Genomic DNA, 23,485 nt, shown 5'->3' on the forward strand with positions numbered 1-23,485 from the left:
GAGGAAGTCTGTATGTAGGAGGAGGCTACCTGGGCAACCAGCTGTGGGTGTCCCTGCTTAACCATGGGGGTTAGACCAGTGGTCTCTCCGAATCCAAAGAATCATAGAATATCACAAGTTGGAGGGGATCCATTAGGATCATAGCATCTAACACCTAAGCTCCACACAGGACTACCAAGTTCAAATAAACCTTGTTCAAATGCTCATTGAACTCCATCAGTTTGGTGCCATGCCCACCACCCTGGGCAGCCTGTTCCAGTACCCAGCCAGCCTCTGGTGTAGACCCTGTCCCCAATCCCCAGCTGCCTCTCCCCTGGCACAGCTCCATGCTGTTCCCTAGGGCTCTGTCACTGCCACACAGCGCAGAGCTCAGCGCTGCCCTCCGCTCCCTGTGAGGATCTGCAGCCGCCATCAGGCCTCCCCTCAGCTCCTCTGCTCTGCACTGAGCACACCCAGGGACTTCAGCTGGTCTTCATACATCTTCCCTTCTAGACCATTCACCATCTTTGCAGTCCTCCTTTGGACACTCTCTCAGCAGCCTGATGTCCTCCTTATATTGTGGTGCCCAACCTGCACCCAGTGCTGGAAGTGAGGACACACAGTGCAGAGCAGAGCAGGACAACCCATGCTCTTGTCCAGCACCAGTGCTGGGCCTCATGCACACCAGGGTATGGTCGGCCCTCAGTTCAACTTCTTGTCGACCAGAACTCCGAGACCTCTTTCCATGAATTTACTTACACTATCCCCTTGCGGTCACATTGTACCCTCGAAACCACAAGGACTGTAATTTCTTGTCCATTATGTCTATGTCCAATCTGTCAACTATGTGAGGTGGCTCTAAGCACAGAGCTAAAACAATTCGCAATATGTGTTTTTAGATGCTGTTGGCTTTTTCTCTTGGATATTATTTCATCTTCATCTAACCTCTATTCTAAATTTATTGCCCCACCAGCAGTGGAACAAACTAAATGATAGCCATCACAGCACACACAAGCAGTAGGCTTGTACTTGTACTTGTGTATGGTTGAGAGCCACAAGACATACAAGTACAGGGGAGCTGAGATATCGGTAAGCTCTGGAGGTGGCTTACAGGGAAAGCAAAGCTTGGGCTCACTGTTTAATTATAGGCTGGTGCTGTGTATGCAGCTGCAACCCACACCGTGAGTCCCTCCTACTGGAGTTCAGGCCACCCAGCCATCATATGCGCCTCCATGAGTCTGAGCCTCCAGTCTGCACAGCTGTTTTTTCAGAGAAGTGACCAACCTGCCCTGCCACACAGTATTTCAAAACAAGCATGAATGATAACATGCACAAAGACATGACTGAAATTCATTCTGTAGACTTCCTTCTGGAAAATGAAAGCAGTATCTCTGACCCTTGTCTCTCCTACACTCTTCCAGCTTCTCAGTTTGCCTCCGAACTCCTAAAAATGTTCAAGCAAGTAGAAAAGTGATTGCCTTCAAGACAGCAGAGGCAAAAAATAGCAAAGTTCATGCTTCACTGCAGAGTGCAGCCTTCCGGCACGGCCCTCGTAAGGACCTCAGAAAGCACACAAAGAGCTGCAACATGTTTTCCTCAGAAACAGTGTGTCATCCCAGCTGGATATCAGATGAAGGACTGATCTTTCACTGAGCTTTTCCCAGAAAAGCTGCAGTTCATCCAAGCACTGACCTAGCTGCCTACTGAACTTGGGTGGTTTGTGCACAGAATGTGTATTGCTCATTGCAGGGCCCAGCTCTGTCATTTGGAAATGCCTGTGGTGTCAGGAAGGCATGGGTACCCTGGTGAGTTACAGGAAGATGCATTTCATGGATCGTTAGATTGGGATTTAAGAGTTTTTCTTCAACTCTCTTCAGCTATTGCTGTTCTAATTGAGCAGGATTTCCATCCTCCCAGACCAGGCTTCTGACAGGAGACCAAATAGCATCCCTAGTCACCCTTTTTTTATGTAGACTGAGGAATGTTTCAGTGGCAAATAAGCATTTAACACTAGTCCATGGGCCTCACTCCCATCCCCTCCCCCCTACCCCAGGCAAAACAATCTGCAGCACAGCAAAGTTTGACATATGCTTGCAGGATCTTGGGCTCAAACTCCTACAAGAGTAACTGTGCTTTGGTGGGAAATTATAAACACTACTGCTATGCCAGTCTATAGACTTAAAAAGAGTGGAAAAAATACAATAAAGGAAAGAAACAGGGAGAAGAACTTATCAAGTAGAAAGACTTGTGCTTGGGGAAAACAGAAGCTCCATTACTGCTGAAATCCTTTGGAAACCAGAGATCTTTCAGAGCATTTAGAAGTTATTTGTTATTCACTGTCAGCAGTGCTTGCTTACACTAGTTAAGGCCCAAATGACATCACAACTAAGCTGATAATCCCTAGCTCTCCTGGTTCTCCTGGCCAACAATGTCAATTCCTTTCTGTCTACCTGGTCACTTTCTCATGCTCTGGGAACTCTCCTGTTTGCAGTGATCTGTGCCATGCTCTACGTGTGAACAAAGCTGCACAGACCTGGACTGGAAGGGACTCCTAGCACAGAAAAGTTGATTGATTCAGGCAGCCACTTCCCTTCAAATGGGAGTAATGACTAGCTGTGGGGCTTTATTTATTTATTTATTTATCTTCCATGGGACAAAATTTTGATATTATGACAGCATTTCTGCCAGTATCTGAAAAACCAGATGTGCCATTTGAGCAAGGCTGACTGTTGTATAAACACTCAGCATTTTCTGACAAAAACCCTTTGCTTCCTCCTAAACAAAACCATTCAGCTGTGTCCCTGCCTCGGGCAAGAACATCATACTTCTCAAACATCAGCAATTTAAAAAAATTTTGGAAAGTTAACACTAACTGAAAAGGGAACTAAAGTGTTTTTATGAGGAAATACTCCTTTTTACGTCCGGACTGCTTTGGATGCCATTGCAGAGAGTTTATAAAATGTGGCACCAGCACCTTCAGCAGCAGAGGAAGGTGAGGTGGCAGATCTCTTGGTGGTGTCCTGTCCTGCCTGACTGTGACTGCAGGGCCTCACACCAGTCCTCTTCCTGCACCACATGCAGCTCTTCATCCCCAGCTGAGAGCTTCCCATCCCCTCCTACAGCAGAGATGCTCAATTTTCATTGCCAGAAAACACCCTCGCAATAGCAGGATTTAACCTGCCATTCATCTTGCTGTAAGGAGCACTGGGGCTTGAGATCAGTGCTATATCAATTTCAGTGCCTCCTCCTGCATACCTTCTCCCTAGAGATTTAGCTGAATTGTACTGTACCTAGCAGAGAGTAAAACCTACTGCAAATTCAGAAGGCTTCGCTTGACAAACTGTGCTTTTAAAATATGAGCAGATGGAGAAATTTTCCATATTTGCTTCTAATTAGCTCTCATGTTGTTAAAACCCTGCATAGAGACAGTCAAAAATAAAAGATCTTAGATTTTACGAGCCGTAGGTCAACATAGCTACATGATAATCATTTCCACTAACACCAGCATTTAAGTATTTTCACCTCCGGAGTTAACCAGCTGCTTCATGACCCCATAATTTGGAAATTGTGTTAGGAAGACAAACATACACCTGTGCACAGTAAGTCAACTACCCTGGGCTATGTCCTTTTCTCAGTCATGCCTGTATTTCTCACCAACTCTGTGCTGTGCCTTGTTTGTATGTACCGTACTGAAGAGTTTCCCCAGTATGAAATAGACTGAAAAATAGTAGTCTGATATTGTTGTCACATAATCAAGATGCCTTGAGAAAGTGAGTGCATGCTTCTTCTGCTGAAATTTCCTCTTGGCATTGACTAGAAGAAGTCCCTGGTGGCTACCTCAGCAAAGTCAACAATAATTCCCCATTTTCTTCCACTTAGCTGCTTTTTACTTCATCTGCTATTAGGCACACATTTTACATCTGTATCAACTCTGAGCTTCTTCCTAGGAAATGATGCAAGGGCTAAGAGGGACACTGTAAACTAAGAAGGTCTTTCAAGTCCACCCCAGTATTAGTTCCATCCTGACAGAATAAAACCAGTTCTGAGAAATCCTCATCATTTCACAAAGTTGATCTTAAGCTCTTGCTGTAGCAGTACTAAAGCACCATTGAGATAACTGTTGATAGCTGCTCAGTGTGGAGATCCCATCTTCCTCTGGTCATACAGATGTTTTGTTCCAAGATGTATAATCCAGAGAAGATTCTTAGATCTGGCAGCTATAGGTAGGTTGTTCTCATGGCTCAGCATTCAAGTCCATCCACTCCAGGCTGGGCTCTTTCAAGCAGATTAATCAATGGCTGGCGTCAGAAATCTGCTTCTCCTGTGGGTGATGATTGTCCTTCATGCACTGATTTCTGTTTTGCTCATCGTAAGTCTCCCCTGTTTTCTTAGATCCAGAATTATCTCCAGAGTCTGCAGTGCTGTGGTGTAGAAAGGTTACATGAGCATGATGATGTGCAGCAGAAGTGGTTTCTGGGCTATCAAGTGCTCTGTGATGTGGCACTTGCTGAATGCTTACGCCCAACTGAAGCCACCTCATTCATCTAGAGCACTGGGGCATTTGTCCTTTTTGTGTGGCACAGTCAGCTGATAACACAGGAGATAATTTAATAAGAATCTTTGCTTTCAACCAGCTTCTTACATTCAACAGTCCAATAGCCATGGAAGATATTTATTTTTCTTATTATAATTAATCCAAATATGAGCTGGACTGACTGGCACAGAGCCCATCACCACCAGATGTCTGTAAAATACCCAAATGGCAATGTAGGTCTGTTTTTAAATCTGATTTGCGTTCCTGGGGCAAGGGAAAATAGAGAATAACCTGCTCAATGTTGGAGTTGTGTGGTAAAAAGGATGGATAACAAATACTGCTTCTGCATTATAAATCCAGAAAATTATTCATTATGACCTATGGCTTATTGTATTTTGTTTGTTCTCGTGTTTTGTTTTTGTTTCTTTTTTATTCTAGAAAAATACGATATTCAAGGTCCAAACCTTTGCTGATGGAAACTCTTTACAGTCCTATTAAATCAATGCAGAAACATTCCAATATTTTAAGGCTATCTTCAGAGATCTACTGCTTCTTGCTCTGCTCCTTAGCTTTTAATTTTTCCTTAGCGTAGCCACTGACTACATTATTTCTCATCACAGATTTCTCCAGTCTTACTGACATTAAGTTCCAGGCAATGCGTTACTATCAGAGATGTAATACCAAGGACATTCATGCTTTGATACAGCAAAATATGCTATTATTCCTACTGACACCTTCTGTCAGTTGTCCTTGAGAACAACAGGAGAAGGCTCTAAATCCCTGGGATTGTAATTTGCTACAGCCTTGTGCAAAAGGACCCCAGACTTCCAGATGTTGTGAATAATATAGTACCAGCAGGAGATTCTCATTAAAAGTGTTGTGGTTTAACCCGGCAGGTAGCTCAGCACTTCACAGTCATTCACTCACTCCCTTCCCTTCCCAGTAGGATGAGGGAGAGAAATGGGAAAAAAAATTAGAATTCATGGATTAAGATAAAACTTTTTACTAAGAAAGAGAAAAGAAAAAGGATTATAGCTGGGGCAATAAATATATATGAATGTATATAACAAGTAATGCACAAGCAATTGCTCATCACCATTGATTGATGCTCAGCGAGCCCCTCAAGCAGTGGAAAAGAACCAGATGAACTCCCACCCCCTGCAAAACTCCTTCCACTTGATGTCATATGATATGGAGTATCCCTTTGACCAATTTAATTCAGCTGTTCTAATTCTATTCCCTTACAACTCCTTGGGACCTTTCCTGGGATTGGCTCTGTATAACACTGCTTGCCAGCAGCTACAAACATCAGTATGTTATCAATATTGTTTTTCTCCTAAAATCAAAACATAGCATCATATCAGACACTCTGAAGAAAACAGTTCCATCCCAGCTGAAACAAAGACAATGAGACGTTCCATAGACAGGCAAGAGCTTGTAGTGGTGTTGGCTTCTATTGTTATTCGGCCATGCATCTCCCACCCACATCTGGTGCCAAGCAACCCTGTCTGTTCTGGGGCATCTCTTTCAATCCCCCTGTCTCAACCCTTGGCATTCAGCTAGGACAGAAGGAAGACCTCTTCCAACCACAGCAGTTACTCTCAGTATTGGAAGCAATGGGATTTTCTGCACAATGGCCTCCCTTCATCCAGTGCTTTTTTCCTTTCACTCCGGTTTTACAGGATAACCTGGAAAACCTGTACTGCTACTGTGTTTTCTTAAATGGCAAATGCTGTCTACTTCAGGACACAAATGTCTTTGTGTTATTGAGATCATCAATGAAGAAACTGTCTCATAAGCTTGCTTTGAAAAATGCTTACTTTCATTCTTTCCCCATTATGTCCTGTCAACATTCAAACTGCAAAGACCTTATGGTTTAACACAGCTATTTTAATATTGATTCAACATCTGTCAGCTGGGACTGGATCACTATCCAGTTCATCTATTTGCCTAACTTGTTCATCTGTCTATAAATCTGATTTGTTACACAGACATTTCATTTCAGTTTGGTCTTAATCTAAACAATGAGAACAGCCTTTGTTGATCCATGCTCCACACAGAGAACAGCACTTTATTTTCAAAAGGGATTGCAGCCCACAGGGCAAACTGTAGACAACAGCAGATACATAGGCAGACCAATATCTAAACACAAGAAAAAATAAGGAGCAGTTTCCTTAAATCTCAACAGAAACGTGGCTGTGCAGCATTCTGGGTTTGGCTGTTAAAATAGCCTGTATATATCACATGTATTTCCACTCAAACTGTTGCAAGCCTATATTAGTATTCTGTAAAGGCAGTGACAACCATGAAAAATGAGAATAGTACATAAGGATACACTTTCCAGACTAGATTTCTGAATTATTTTATTTGCTTACTCAATAGATCATTACGCAGAATAAGAAGAGTTTTCAAAGCCATGCATCTAGTGAGCCAGCCACTGGAGATTTTGAAGGCCAAGATGCAATAAATGCCTGGCAGCATTCTTCAAATATAACTGAAAGAAATTTTAATTAAAATAAAAAAAAATCCTATATCAAGAGCTGGACAGAAAATATTTGGAAGAGTTAATAAATCAACTCTTAACATAGACCTATTAAAAATTAACAGTTTGATAAGACAAGAAACACTTCAAAAAGTGTTCCTCCTTCCCAATTCCTTGAATTTAAATTGTTACTACTGAAAAATCAAAATAAAAAATGATGTTTAAAATCAGTTTCCATAGTGTACCAGCTCAGAGCTCTCCCTTTTACGCAGATGAAGTTATCATAATATATCCCAAAGATTTCTTACACGTTTGCACAATCTTCTTTAGCATTTGTTGATAGAAAAAGGAGCAAAATGTGCCTGTTAGTCTACAGGCTTTAATTAGCTCAGATGAACAACACATCCACAGTATCATTTTAAGCACACAGGGGTAGTAGCTTTCTGAAAGAAGCAAAGAAAAGATAGCTTTTGGAAGAATTCTGATGAGAACATAACAGCCTCTAACCCTCTGCAATCTGAAGAGACTTGGTCAAGTTCACATAACGGGTTCTGCTTTCCTTAATTCTTACATTCATGCTGATATTAATTCCTTTGTTAGTCAAAAGGCAAACGAAAAAATACACATATGTATATTATACAGGCTCTAATTCTGGAAGATGTTTAGCACCTTTGAAAACAAAACATTACTCAAGTTGGAATGCTCTTTGAATATTTAATATACAGCTGAGAGTGTGCCAGTTGCAAGGATAGGCTTGGATGTTGTGAGCACAGCAGTAGCAGTATAAAGCCTCCTAGTAAGCCTGGATAAGCAGGCAGTGTTTAGCCCATGTTATACAGGGCCGCTGGGGATAATCTGTTAGAGAGCTTAATATGAGCTTAGGTGTTCCTATGTGGCTGTGGAGGAAGGAAACTAAAATGCTGCAGTTGGCTAATGCCACCATTCCTATGTCCATCCATAGCCTCCCTCATTGTCTTCACAGAGGTGAGTGCAGGGCAGAGGACTCTGGAGCAGATCCCATATGCCTGTGTCCACATTTGATGTGATCCAGAGTACTGTTTCTTCAATTTGCATTGCCATGCTCTGTCCTCTTTTGTAATAGTCCTTATGTTCAGCCAAAATGGCAGCGGCTACTAGAGACAGCAAAAGAAAGGAGGAAAGGAGGGAGCTGAAGAGTAGTCACTCTCCCTGCTGTTCCTGGACTGAATAACAGATACTCTTTTTATATTTATCACACTGCCTGTTAGCAGCACAGATGGTAAAAAATACTCCCAAATGGAAAGGAGTGCAAAATAAAGATACAACCATGTGGAGCATAGACATGCTGATTGCGTAGGGTAAGCAGATAATTAGAATGCAGATAAATGGCAAATGATCCATTGAAGAATACAGTGTAGAGTGTAAGCTTGCAGGATAGAGGAGCTCATCCCAGCTGGGCTAGGAAGGATTCAACAGGTTCAACAGATACCTGGGTGATTATGAGCTCCCTGTAGGACACAGGACCCACAAAGGCTAAAGCAGAACATGAAAATGCTTCTACAACAAGTCGAAGGGAAGTTGCTGCATGTCTGCATGATGTCAGTGCAAATCCTGGAGTGCTCTACTGTTCGCTGATGCCCACAGATCAAGAAAAATGCTGTTGAACTAGAGGCTGTCATAGTAGAATCAGAAAATTATTAACAGCTCAAAATATACTTTCTAATAAATTCTAAATCTCTGTAGGAGATCAACCATGCAGTTCAACAAAAACAAGTGGCTTAGATGTTCAGTGGTAACTGTCTAAAAGTACTTGCAGGGGCACAGAAACAGGATATTAAGTTTCATCATTCCGGTAGTAAATAGTATGATTAGATAAAACAGCCAGATGTTGAAGTGTGACAAACTCAATCAGAAATATGTCATGATACTCTTAACAGGGAGAATATTTAATTCCTGGGTCCTCTTCGCAATGCTGTGTTGGTCCTACCAGGATGGAACTGTAAAACTGAAAGGGTTGTATTTCCAACTGGTCAGTTCCAACACAAGCAGAAATGAACTCAGGACCCTTCTCCAAGTTCTAGAAAATCTCTGACTCCATCATATCATTTCTTTTGGGTTTTCAGTACAGAGACAGTTGTTTGTGGCTTGGTCTAGCAACATTCTTGAAAGTATAGTTCATCTGCACGTGCTAGGTCTATGTTTCAGCCGCACAATTATGGATTGGTCCGAGAAGGCCCTGGATGCTTTGTACAATGGTAGACATCTCAGGGGATCTGGCCTACAAATAAGAGAGAAATCAAATGGTTTCCTGAAATCAGATATTGCTATTGTCTGTAGCTGCATGCAATTTATTTGCTAATGAGCTCATTAATCCTTTTCTGAAGCTTATGTCATTGAGGTTAGATAAAAGTTGTTCTCTGAGGAGACTTCCCCTTCCTTGATTACTTTTCTTTTCCAGGAGCAGTGACAAGGCCCACTCTGAAAGGATGTGTTTTCAGTAAGAGTTTGGCATTTGTTGAAAAGGTCAGCTAGGGCTTTCCTTGACATCTCAAGTTGTGACAATATTGGGTAGTTTCTGACTTAGCACCTGAAAGGTTTTCTTAGGATGGCTGCTGAAACTGTTCTGCAGATGGAAGGGAGTTGAATGATATTTGTGAGATGGTGCTCATATTCTTATCTCCTAACTCTGAAATGTGGCTCACAAAACTATGTTATGAGGCCCTGGAAGCAAGTAATGAGAAATAAAGCCGTATGTATCATGGACATCTAATTGATCCAGCCTCTAAGAGGAATCCATATAAATGTTTCTGTCTTGATGGATGTTCCTGTTACTGAAGTCATACTGCCTCCTTTTTGAGGCATTCCAGAAGCCAGAGGAAGGCATGTTACTGGAATCCCAATCTCATGTTATGAGGTGACACTACGGTTTGTACAGGCCCGAGGACTCCATATGGACAGGGTAGAACTGCTGAAGGTCTCTATGCTGCAAGCTAAAACCTTTCCTATATTTCAGAGGACAAACCCGACATGATGGCTTCACTATCCCTTGTAACATACTTGTGCTTCCTTGCAGAGAAGGTTTCCGGCTCTAGATTTTGGTTGGAGGAAGTAAAACTGTTGCAGTGTTTTATGGAGAACTCACCAATGAAGACTTGCTCTTTACTTTGGGGTGGAGGTGGGACTGGAAGAAAGTGTCAGGGGAAGGGGCAAAGCCTCAACTCTTTTGATGCACTGAAGATAGTAGTTGCCTATTTTCTGACACTGTTACACAATCATATCACATATTGCTTTTTCCTGGCCCTCAACATAAGGAAAGAGCATTGTTTCTTTCCTTTAAAAAGAAAAAAAAAAAAAAAAGACTGCGGCTGTTTGTCACCATGGCTTTGTTGAGAGACAGTTCACTGTTTGGAATGTAGATGGACTGGGTAAAATATATTCCCCTTATGAACTGGCAAATCTTTGAAACTTAAGTTTCCTGAGTTTCCTGTACCATCTTCAAAGAAAAGCAGTTGATGCTTTTTCCCTCTTTTAACAGTCGTACTACAGAAGTCAAATAACACAGAAAACAGGAAATTAAATGAATTACTGTGAAATCCCGCAGATGATTCTAATTTTGTATTTACAGCTAATAAAGATAATATGCTTTTGTATAAAACAATAAAATATGACATTTCTATAAATTTTTGCATGCAATTCATTTACTTACACTATATTTAATATCAGAGTACTTGTTCTACAACCTTTATCTGTCGTAAAAGAAAACAGGTATCTTTCATGTAAGGTCTTTGGAGCATATGTCTCACAAGGACTTCATCATGAAACTTTCTGGAAGCTTGGCAGCTTATAGATGAGGTCTTTTGTGCTCAGTGTTCAAAAAATATGTTTTTACACACATACCAGCAAAAAAAGAACAGCTTTCAGATAAAGAGAGGCCTAGTGAGAATTCCCAAAAGCTTAAAGCAGAAGATCAAAAAGAGGGATCTTCTTAAGGAATGAAGAAAGATCTGCTAACAGATTGAAAGTATTACCACTCACTGCAGTACTCCAGCATTTCTGTTTGCTGAAAATGATTGCATTCCTTTGTTGAGCTGGAGACATCATATGGCCCAGTGTGCCTGTCCCTCTAGGGACTGCTGGCTTATGTATGCATGTGAAATGAGTTTTGTTTTCAACACAGGCATGTCTCATCTCAAAGGCAGTCACGTCTGCTTTATATTGTGGCTGAAGCCTTAGCAGAGAAGCCATTTCTGGCTTTTTACAGCAAGTGGACCAGCGTGAACTATGGCTTACTAACAGGGTACTACTCCAAATTAATTTTTGACAATTGTTCAGAGGATACCATCCTCCTCCATAGCACTTTCTACATGTATTAGGATTGTATGGCTTCTTAAAGAATATAAAATGCTACTTAGTGTTTTGTGAAAACAGAAGAGGGCTGCATTAGCACGTGACACGGGTCTACATTTAAGCAGCAAGAAAGTCTGCCATATGGTTGCTTCTGAAAATCCCTGCCCTCAAAATATCCTGATACCTACTGACAGGTGCAGAGATCTGTAACAGAAATACACTACACTTCTGAGATGAAGTGTTAATACAAATACACTTGCAATAACATGCAAAGAAACAACAGAGCAAGGGTCAAAAGAGTGTCCTGTATCTATAACTGAGGATGCAAACAATAAAGCTGGTAAAAACAGAGGAGCATGCTGTTTACAACAATACCAGAGATCCCATGCTCTGATAAAGCCACAGCATTGCAGGTGACTCATCAACCGAAGATCCATTTTCTGGTAGGAGGAAGAGTACAACAGAAGTACTATCTGGTGCATGTGCCACTGTTCTTCCAACTCTCTCAACAGGACAACAGCCTGAAGCTGCAAAGATACACAAAACTGGGAAGCTAAATCATCAGGAATCTTGCCTACACATCCTGATGCTTTGGAATACGCACATGTGGGAGTGTTGGGATAGAAACAGCTTCAAGGCCCATAAAATAAATTCCCAATTCCATTTCATAGAGTGTTGTGCAGTATCTTGTTACTCTACTATCCTACACAGGCAGTAAATAACACCTTAACCTACAGCTGGGAGTCTGGGAATCTCAGCTAAAGGAGCCCACCCCATATGCTTTGCTAAGAGGTAGCTGTCTTTCTCACCACATTTCACCAGCAGATGTCAAAATAGAATGATTGACAGCCTAATGTACCTAGAGGCCATGGGATCTAGCTCTCACCTGTGAGACATTTTGTTTGGCTCACAGATGACAGAAGGTGGGTTAAAAAAAAAAAAAAGAAAGAAGCATGTTTACACTTTCAAAATGCTATTTGTCAAATGACTATCTATACCTGTAACTCTAAGCATGTAAATTAGTGCTGGCTTGGGACCTCAGAGCACTCTCTTCTATTTTCACCTTGTACGAAATTACCAGAAGCAATCAGAAGGAAAACTTCCTGCTGTTCCTGATCTGGAAAGAATGCTGGGGCTGAAATGCCATTGCCTGAAGTGCCAACACAAACAGCTAGAGGGAAAAGTCAGCTTCACAGTGTGAAGAGGTGGGGGAGGGGACAGGGTGGGATAGATTACTGCAATAACAGACAAAAGATTCCAGAGCATGGAGTCGTGTTCCTGAAGTTAATGGAAACAGCTACTGAATGAAGTGAGAATAAATAACATGCCAAAAATCAAGCTTTACGCACGATGTATCTCATTACTGGTCTGGAAGTACAAAGGTGGAGAAAAAGGGCTTATAAAGAAATGGGAAAAATGCCATAGTTCAGAAAAATAAACAGAAATGTCTCTGCTGACAGTGGGGCAGGTAGTCTGGAGGAGGTGGTGGGGGATCTAGGAGAGGAGGTGGCTGGGATCTAATTCACTTAGCACTGAGATGTATGCAGAGCAAGTGCTTTGAATCTGTGGCTAGGGAAGAGGGAATTCTGGAAAAGAACAGCCAGAGAAAGATGAGATCTGCCATATCACCATAAAAATAAGAACAGTTTCAGTGGAAGAAGGGGTAAATCAAAGCACAGAAAGTAGCTCCCTAGGAAAGGAGAGCAGTGCCCCATTCCTGACGTCATTACTTAATTTCAGAATTCTTGAGAGATGGCCTCTATAGCTCAGCATCTGCCATACTCTTTTTATGTTCAATGAAAGCTTATTCCTGTTGGACTTAACAGTACCTTACAGGAAACCTGCCCAATGAAGAACCAAAGCCCATGGCTAGAATGACTTAAGGTCACTTTCCTGGAGATGAAAGGGCAGATAATTGACCAAAGATGATACAAAACCCTTGACAACTACAAAGGTAAGAAGCATGCTTTGGCCTGCATGACATCTGTACAAATTTAAATGGGCCCACTGAAACAGAACTGAGGTTTACTATTACATATACAGAATGAACAGCAGTGGTATACAATATCAGTGTTACTGAGAATGATAGTGGCTTAAGAGAAATCTTGTCACTGCCTAACTGTGCTTCTCTGTGTTTCTGACAGCAACAGCGGAAAAGAAATACTGTGTACAGCCTTCTACTGTGCCTCAAATGATCTTCAGAAATATTTCAAAGGAAACTGTGAAAAGGAACTGGAACTCCACATGCATGATGTGTAGGTAAGGGAAGCTACCACACCTGTAACACACGGTTAAAAGACATGTACAAAAAAGGGCTTTGATGGCAGCAGCTTGGAGTGAATCCTCATTGGAGAGCTGTGTCCTCCAAAATGGACAAAGAGCTGGGAAAACAGTGCTGTACCCTGTCCCAGCAGAAGTCTTCTCCCATGGCTTAGTGGCTGAGCATCACTTCTCTCAAAGGAACAACACTAGTAAGTTCTATTCTTCTGGCCCAGGGCTCAGGAGAAGGTGAAAGTGGCAGAAGAAGATCCTGTAAGCAGAACAGCCCCTACTGGAGCAAAGCATGGTGCAGAGGAGCAGCCATGAGCTCATGAGTTTTTCCTATTTCTGTTTCTGTAGCTAGCCCCATGATGGTGAACATTGATTCTCTTGATATCTGAGAAAGAATAAACCTCTGTCCTTGGATAATGGAGATACGGGATGGGGGAGCAGGAAGCAGAAAAATTTGCAGCCTTGCTTCTTAGCAAGGATCTCTCTGGGGTCATCTTGGGGTTCAGTTCAGAGTGATGTGGATGCTGTGAACTGCCTTTTGGAGAATCCATCTTCAAAAGGAGCCTGGAGACATCAGCTTCATGTCCCCCAGATTAACTTTCAAGAGTATCAGCACTTATCTACAACACAGGGCACAAGGTTATGATGGCTGTGTGAAGCATTATCCACTACAGCATACAGGTGAGCACAGTGCACAGTATGGATCATATTCTTAAATCTGTTCAGCTCTGGTAAAATTGGAGAAAATGACTGCTGAAACATCAAACAAGGAAATGTGAGCCTCCAAGAGTAAGCTGGAAATAATGGAACCACAGTAACTCTTCACATGCATAAACGAGTCCCTGTTAGCTGAAGGAGTGGGCACCAGAACTCCTTGCAGAACACTTCCTTAGGTCTGAGAACATTCAAGTCCAATAACTTATGTTTTGAGCTACATGAGATTCTTCTTCAGACCTGCCTAAGACTGTGGAGGTCATCACATACTAAAATGATACTGAATTATTCCATGCTTCTAGGGTAACTATTCTAGGACATTTTCATGCCTACATGCATATATATATGAAAATCTGGAAAGGAATTATAGGAGAGGACACTGGAGTTAATCACTGTCTGACCTCATTGAGTACCAGATGATCTTTTATCTGCTGCCTGCATATGGCACAACTCGGTTTCTTCCTTGCCCACCAGAGCATGCAGCCATAGCAAAGTTGGTGGAGACAGGAGGTCATGTACGCCACATCATCGTGACTGTCCACAGATGGGGCAAGTCCAGACCGATGGCATCTCCACGGACCTTAGCTGTGAGGTGTGCAGGGGAGAACTGAGATCAGGAAGCTGCTCCCCTCACCAGTGCTGTGGTGGACAGAATGTGTTACCAACTGCAAAAGAAAGAGAGGCCACAGCACTAACTGTCCAAGGGGCAGAGAGCAGTGCTGCCCTGGTCTCTCAGCTGCAAACCCTTTAGTCTTTGCTGACCAGGACCATGTCTCAACACCACTTACGTCTGTGTTTGAAAGTGCACCTTGCGGGGCCCCAGTTGCCTGAGTCAGCAGGACTGGGGAAATGCTGGTGATACCGTGGGATGGGCACCAAGAACTGCTGCCAGCAGCTCCACAGCATAACTCAACAAAGCCTTGTTTGTCTTCCAAGTCTTGCAGATATGCTCAACTGGAGTCCAGGCATAAGTCTACAGTGGACTCTGTCAGCACCTGAATTTATACACTGGGGATCAGCAAGGTCACTGTCGTCTCTCACTGACAGCAGAACCCCTTGGTTGGCAACCTCACAGCCCATCACTGAATGTATTTGGGTACCAGCCTGGGCCTTCATCACCCTCTATCACTCAGTGATTTTCCTTTGTAATGGTGATATGTTTGGGAAAATATAAAATGTATGATTACTATCTCCACAGTAATCTAGCTTCCATGAACAGTTTACACTTTTTGAAACTTGGAAGGACACTTTTTTGCCTGTTTGGATGCAATACAAATTGGTGGCAATCACTATGTCAGGTTTGCTTTTCATATCAAGTGCTCATGAAGGTTGTTCACTTATGTTCTCCTGTGCAACCTACTCTACGGGACCTGCTTTAGCAAGGAGTTGTACTCCAGATATCCCTTCCAACCCATGCTAGTTCTGTGATTCTGTAATTGGTGGCAGTCAAATCAAAGAAATGCACATAATCAGAAAAGCCAGCTGCAATTCTTAGGGCATGTGATGTATAAAAGTAAGAACAGACCCTAAATTTGGACTAACTTGAAATGTCACCCTTAACAATATGTCAGGACTGGAGAAGTCCCCCATGTGACGCACATGTAGAAGAATGTCACAACTAACATAATCGCAGGATAGTTTCTTGAAAGAGGACCCAGAAAAGCCGGTGAAGATTTCTTCTGACCACATTTTGCAAGCTGTACTTTATTTCATTCCCAAGCCCAAAGCCCATGCAGACGGTGTCAATAGGTAATGGTTTAGTATACATTATTTAGAGACAAATGGATGCCTGAAACAAACTGTTGGGCTGACTATCAAGGCTTGGTTGGACAAAGGGTGCTCAGAGAAAATACAGTTTGATAAAGAAGTGTAGTTTCTCAGCATCTTCATTGTCACTAACAGACCACAAATGCTCTATAGAATGAATAGTTAGAAGATACATGAAAGTTACGACTTAGATACAAGAAGCTGTACTTATCTTGTATTACCTTCTTCTAACCTACAAGTAAAGCGGCTGCCACAGAGGACAATGTGTGTCCATTTTAAAAGAGAAAATAAACAATCCAGAGAATCCCTCTTGTTTACCAGTAGAGTCACTTCATACTGGACAGCATATGTGTCCAGCTCCATAGCTATGGGTATAAAATATCAGAAAGCGCACTGACAGTCTTATGGCCTGACTCATAGGAACTTGCAGAATGGTGTTCAGACAACCTTCCTAACAACTGTCTTACTCAAGAGACATGGAAACAATTCTGCATGTAGAAAATACTCATTATACTTTCCTTGGGATGCTGTGAGTTTATTTATGATTAGAAGTGTCTGTTCTCATATTTCCAACACAGAACAGTATTTGTGTTAAAAGTGTTTAAAAGCAATATTTATGTGCTATGAAAGGAACCGAATCTCTAGTGATTGCATTAAAAATAGTGGATATTCTATCATCCTGAAGATGAAGACTTGTCACAACAGAAACAAACAGAACTGGATTAACTACACCCATAGTTTGCAATAAAGTGCCACTGTGGATAATAGACATCTGCAGTTATTATCAAGAAGTAGGAAATACTATGGCTAAGCTTCATAGCACAGTTCCAGACCACGGTCTTGATAACCTCCCAATTTTTCCCCTGAGTCTCTATCAGTAAAGCCTAGGGCTCTGAAAGGATATCCAGATTTAAAATCTCAGCTTCTGTTGCTTTAAGCCTGAATAGTGATACATATTTTTCTAGCATCTTGTAGTATCTGGAATTCTCACTGGTGCTCTTTTTAGCACAGTCATTTCTGGGACATACTTTATTTGCTGTCAGACTTACACAGTTAAATTTGAGCTCCTGGGGAACTCCTGCATATTCTTGATATATAGACTCTCTTACCACTCTGGCCTTTTCTCAAGTGTGGTACAAAAGCTGATTTTGTGCAAAATGTTTCCTCTTCCTTATCTTTCTGATATCCTCTACAGATTTTACAAGCCCAAACTGAAAAAAAAAAAAAAAAAAAAAAATCACGTTTTTCAATCCTTCCGATTTTCTTTCTCCATACTATCAATTCCAACTACTTGAATGAAAATTGAGATCAGTTGCTACTGAAGACAAAATCCATCTATCTTTTAGGCCCAGGATAAATCCCTCCCTTTCTATTTGCATAGATGTTTATCTCTTTAAAGTATCTTCTCATCGTCTCTCTCTGTTCGCTTGTAAATCCAAGTCACTATTTTCTCCTATGTTTTTACTTTCTCTGTGAGCTGGCAGAGCACAACATTTTTCAGGTACACACTCAGGGAATTCTATGTGGTAAGGAGCAAAGGACACAAATAGGAAACCCAGCAAACAGCCAGTTAGTAATTGAGAGCCCAGAACATTCTTGTAGGGAGTGAATTAAGAGAAGGCATAGGGCTTGAATTTGTTGATGCATTCCTAAAGAAAAAGATTTGTGCAAAGTGCCCTCAAAAATTGGAAGCAAAATTTTGAACTGTAGACATTAAATAAATTTATGTCTGTCCTAATTAGATGAGAAATAGAAGATGCTGATCTTAGCACTTTAAGGCATGTTCAGTTCTAATCCATATTCTTTATAATGAGTCTGGGCTGGTGCCCTTTCCATGATATGAAGATTTGTAATACTTTTAGTTTTCAGACTCTCTCTCCTGCTTGTGTTCAGAGCATGGCTTCCAAGTGGAACACTGCTTGCTGGTCATGACACGGAGAAGCAGACCAGGTGAAGAGCTGCTAATCAATTTGAACATTCTGACTTCTTTAGGATGGTAGCAAAAGCAAAAGGTGATGCATGTAGTCTGTCTGTTTGAAAGAACTGAAATTCTATTTTCCTCTTCAATTATTGCAAGAGTATTTCCCTATCATGGATAGGAAAAATTTCCAATAATGGACAGGGAAATTAAGTTAAAAGACCAAAACCAATCCTTTGGATGAAGCAGATGGCTAGTATCTAAAAGAGCCATGTCACAGCTTCCTTGTGACTGAGTAGAGAAAGTCAGTGTGATCCCATTCCTCAATTCTTGCTTTTGCTTGGCTTAATTGGATGTGTAAAAAAATGATAATCCACAGTAGTATCCAAGGCACAAAGAGGTTTGCAGCAGAAGAGTGTCTTTCTTCAGGCAAATTAGAGCCAAGAAAGAAAGGAAAGCAAACTAATAAAATCAACCTCTGAACTCACAAAGAGGATGAGATGCATTTTTGCAGAATGAGGAAGGATGCGAGGGAGCTCCCCATGCTCCATGTATGCAGGGAGGTTCATACTCAGAGCAGCTGTATTTTTTGCAAAGCTTTGTCAAAGTATGGGGGTAAAAAGATGAGCAATTCTGGGGTTTAGTAAGGAGTTTGGAGCAGTCCTGTTCAATGCAACAGCAGTGTGATGATTTAGGTAAAGCAGAGAACTCACAACTCATCATATTAACTTCTTTGTGTGAAGCACGCTTACTATCATATTTCTGTTTCTTCGCCAGGCATCTTCTCCTTGTTCACTCCCCATGGATCCCCTGATGTGTCCTCCTGGGTGGCCACACTCAGGAGAAAAGCACATTTGCTTCTCAGTCCTTACAGCTGTTCTGGCCCTATCTATTCACTGCTTGGCATGTGGTACAGAAGCTCTGGTACATTCAGACTGCTTTCTGAAAGTAAAAGCTACTCACATATTGAGCTGCTGTGCACATGCAAACGATTATCCAGTCATATCAAATATCAGTTAGCTATCCAGATTATTTATGTCTAGACTTCAAAGTCTGCTCTGCTGGGCAGGGGCTATACAATTCTCCTGAACCAATTATTTAAGCACTTTCTTTTGAAGAATCTCATCTGGTTGTTACAATCTCATGACCTATAATGAGACAGCTGTTAGAGGCTGCCACATCCCCATGTTGCTACAGAGGATCCAACTTCAGTTCCCAGCACAAATTCCTAACTCTCAGCAACCTATATATAATATATATAACATAATATATATTATGAAGATTAGCCACTTGGGAACACATGTGAAGAGGAAATGCTTTGCACATTTCTGCAAACCCAGGAGCATTACCAGACTATAAGAATTGGATTTCTCTGCTAATGTGCTGACCTCCTAATTGATGGCTCATGGGAGGCTTCAAGTGTTACAGTGGCAAGTGCTGGCTTTAAAGAAAAAAAAATTAGTGCTCTTTTTCTTTTTGTAATGGCTCAGTAATGAACATCACAAAAGAATACTACATAAACATATTATTCTTGTTGAGGAAACTACTCTTTCACAGTCCTGGTAAAAGAAATGATTTGGTCTAATTTTGATGCTGGAGTCTGCAGACAATCACTCTAATGCAGTTGCTTTTATCATTGTAATAAAATGGTTTCCTTTCCTAAAGCTTATTTTTCTCCCTTGTAGATATGATCTATTGTGCTCTTGGGGTTCTTTAAGGGCTCCTTTTCTCTCTCAGTGCTGGTTTCTAAAACCATTCATTTTTATCCTGTCCTCACTTCACTGCTTAATCATTTGTAATGTTCTAGTGTTCCATCTATTTCAACTGACAGCTTAGCCAATCCAATAAATGTTCTTTTCTCCCCATTTAGACTGATGATGTGGCAGGATTGGAACCTGATCCAGGCTATGTGGGGTAGCTGGCTGATCTCAGTGGGAGAGCTGGAACTGGATGTTAAATTGCTGCAAGAAGGAATTGTTCCAAAGCCACGCAGATTCTTCACAGCGCTTCCTACGCCAAACATCCCACTAGAAAGAAAAACAGCAAGGAAAGGTGGCAGTGCTCATAATCTGTGCAACTAGATTAGTAGGAGGGACAGCCTATAAGTGGCACCTGGTTCCACTGACTGGCACATGGTTCCTTCAGTGATTGCGAAGCTGTGAGGGAGCCCCATCTAATAGGAGATGAGGACTTCTTCCCTGCTCATCTGCAGCACAGTGGCTCAGTACTCACAGACAGTGCTGAAAATACAAGCAAGAGCTGCAACTGACAGCTTTTGTGCCTGTCTCAGAGTTGAGGCATGTTGCAGAGCTGACATCTGTGGAGCAGAGAGTAAGATCTTCCAGGACCAGCAGCACTAGCAGGAATGAGAGACAAGTAAAAGCCATGAGTGTTCCCATTTGAGATTGCCCTATTAACCAGTATACTTTGCTAGAAATAGTACCAACCTTGAGTATCTTCCCTTGAGAAGTATCCAGCATACTGAAATATTATACAGTAGAAGGAGGGAAATCTGTCTTTCTTTTCACTAGTGAAGTTTCTAGATGATCAAATATCTTGCACCTAGTGGATTCAGATTCCTAAAAGCCAATCATTTGCTTTCCAGAGGTACATGAAGCATTACTTCATGTCATAAGACAACCTCCCTATATAATGGATTTAATCAGTGCAACAAAAACAAATTCCAAGCCAGAGACACTTGGACTACATATTTGAGATTGGCCTTTTCTGGATGAAGGCTCATAATAGATAAGGATTTTTCTCAATGCATTAATTTTATGAACTTGATTGAGCATTCATTTCCTGTTTCTCTCTCTCTCTCTCTCTTTTTTTTTTCTTCTTTTTTTTTTTTCTTTTTTTTTTTCCTTCTTTTTTTTTTTTTTTTCTTTCCTGTGCAGTTCTCCACTGTCTCTCCTGCCTCCAAGCCTTAGTGGGATCTCTACTGACTTCACATTATGGTGCAAGCTTCTCAAGTTACATATGGTATCTGCATTCCTGCCCTCTCCTGAGGCAGCCCATTTTGATCAGAAAATGAATGCTTTTAGCAGACAAAATCCTTTTGCCTTCTAGGCAGAATATATATTAAAAAAATCTGCTTGTTATTCCTTCTTAATTTTTTTTTTTTTTCAAATAAAAACTCAGTAATATTCCAGGTCCACATCTGTCAAGCATATACACAGTCTAAAACTATGTCACCAAGCTGTGCGTTGCTGAAAATCATTCCTGTAAGGTTTTCCCAACACATTAAGCTATTAACTGCCAGGAGAAGCTTTGCACCTAACCTGTAACAGTCAGTTACAACATCAGTAAAGGCAAACATCATTTCTGCAGTCAAACATAATAAGTTAAGGCAAGTCCACTCATTTTGGCTTAATAATTGCAAGATGTTTTGCAAATATACAGTTTTTGTCTTAAATCCTATCAGCGCAAGTAGGCAGAAACCAATTAGCAGTTTATTAGTTTGCTAAGGTTTTAGTGATTCTTTTTATATAATGAATCAGTGTTTCTGTATTAACCTTCAGCCACTGATTAAGCAACTTGCTAAAGCACAGACTAAACTCCAGTGGAAACTGTCCACTGAAGTAAGGCACATGTTTGTGCATGTAAATTATAAAATGTATGTCATACTCAATGTAAGAGACATAGAACCAGAGGCATTCTGAAGAAAAAAAAAAAAATAAAATCACAGATGTGTTTCTTTGTTGTAGAATTTTCAAAAGCTTCACATACCTGCATTTCTTTTCCTGTATCAGCTACAAAGTTGAACTTAACAGTAAGTGAATGCAGAGGAGTTTTGCAGGCAGAACATCCAAGAAAAATCTCTTCAGGTCCTGGTGCAAGGATTAGGCAGCAGAGCAAAGCATACAGTGTGACTGTGAGAGAGAAATGCCACTAGAGCTCCTGTACTGCCATTGTGGATCCGAGCCATCCACGTAAGCTGAGCAAGGACTACATGGGGCCTGCAGAGCAGTGAGGCATGAAGAGGGTAGTCTGCAAAGAGTTGTAATCTCTATCTAAATTTAGAGTCAAGCAGCAGTCTGCTGCCCTTCTGTCTGTTGCAGGCACAGGCAGCAGGATGGCCTGGAGGGCTTCTGTGACACCATACCAGCAGCCAGCAGTCCCAAGCCAAGGAGGGCAGTTCCACCTTTGTGTGTCTTTTTCTTGTGAAAACTGCTTGAATCTGGCTCCTGTTGCTTTCTTCCAAAGAAGAGGAGCTGAAATGTTTCATCTTCTCCTTGGAGTGATTAATTCTGGCAGGTTCCAGCCTACGACCAATAGCAGTCATGTAAAAATAGGTAATATTTGCTGTATTAGAGGTATTTACTGTCCGTGTGTTTCTTGGTGTTGTCCTTCATTGTACCAATCAGCCACTTACTAGATGGTACCAGATGAGTGAAGTACAGTGAATTCACTGTTTTAAAAGCCCCAAATTTGCCAGAAATACTAATGTGAGCACAATAAGACATTTTGAACGAATATTTTGAACATGCTTTTCTTTGAACATGCCAGTGAAAATCAGTATCTTTTAGAGGGAAAAAAAAAATGTTTTACCACTTGTCCTGCACTTTCTATTTTTTCACCTTAATATTTATGGGGTGGGAAAATTTGTCTCTACTGCTGTATCCCCTGGAGAAATTTTGATCTAACTGATGTTCTCAGAAAAAGGTAAAAATAGGATGTCTAAAATCAAAAGTTTCCTCTGCGCTACTACTGAAAGCAGTCTTCATTGTCTCACTCATTTTCAAAAGAGGGAGGAGAGGAAGAAACCTCCTTGACCCCTTAAATCTGTGGACAGTTTTTCCTCCACTTGCCCAGCAAAACTCGAGATACAGTGTCACCAAGCTCACCACCTGTTTCTCTCTGGCAGGGTTATGAAGTCTCTGAAGGCACTCAGGCACAATGCTGCTCTCCAAAGTGGCTGAAACATGCAAGTGCCTGTGCTCCATGGCACCTCACTGTCTGGACCCTTGCCCAGTGTTTCTGACATCTGTAGACCTCTTCCAGTATGGCTCCCTAACCCTGCTGGATCAGGAACAGTGCTCCTTGCAGTTAACACACTCACTGTCTCCATCAGTAGGGCTAGCAATGGGTGTACGTTTGTCAAAGCAATTAAGAGATGATATGCTTTCCCAAACTCACCTACAATTTCACTCTGTCTGTCCTTAGGTGGATATGTTTCATTGTGTATCTTAGCATGCCCCACCCCAGAAATTCCTTTCAGCCTCAAAATACTTGGCTCCATATATGCAGTCATTTGGTACTGCAGTTTCTGAACAGTAGGATGTATTGGTGTGAGCTTCCTCAAGCACAGGAGGTGGTATTGGATGAGGGAAGGCCTTGACAGCCTATGCCATGTCAGAGTTGTGAAGCTACTGATGGTAGCCCGTATCTGCCAAATGATGAATTTCAATTCTTTGCACCGATTCTCACCCTCCAGAAATGTCACAGACAATGACAGTGTTTCAGTACAAACTCCTCATCAATATCTGCAGTG

The 23,485-nt window shown here is 41.5% G+C and overlaps 1 long non-coding RNA gene across 5 annotated transcripts in view; it reads right to left on the bottom strand.

Annotated features, from left to right (window-relative positions):
- Positions 1 to 21,991, bottom strand: part of LOC146542163 (uncharacterized) — a 36,554-nt gene extending 14,563 nt beyond the window's left edge. For 2 of the 5 annotated variants that reach the window (XR_014880427.1, XR_014880431.1), the window contains exons 1-2: positions 21,721 to 21,991; positions 20,104 to 20,347 (exon numbers count right to left, since the gene is read on the bottom strand). This is a non-coding gene — a long non-coding RNA (uncharacterized LOC146542163). The remainder of the gene's footprint in view (positions 1 to 20,103; positions 20,348 to 21,720) is intronic. The other 3 variants (XR_014880429.1, XR_014880428.1, XR_014880430.1) reach the window with 3 other exon arrangements.
- Between the last annotated feature and the right edge of the window lie 1,494 nt (positions 21,992 to 23,485).

This window comes from Meleagris gallopavo, chromosome Z (assembly GCF_905368555.1).
Source record: "Meleagris gallopavo chromosome Z, MGAL_WU_HG_1.1, whole genome shotgun sequence".
Lineage (NCBI taxonomy): Eukaryota > Metazoa > Chordata > Aves > Galliformes > Phasianidae > Meleagris > Meleagris gallopavo.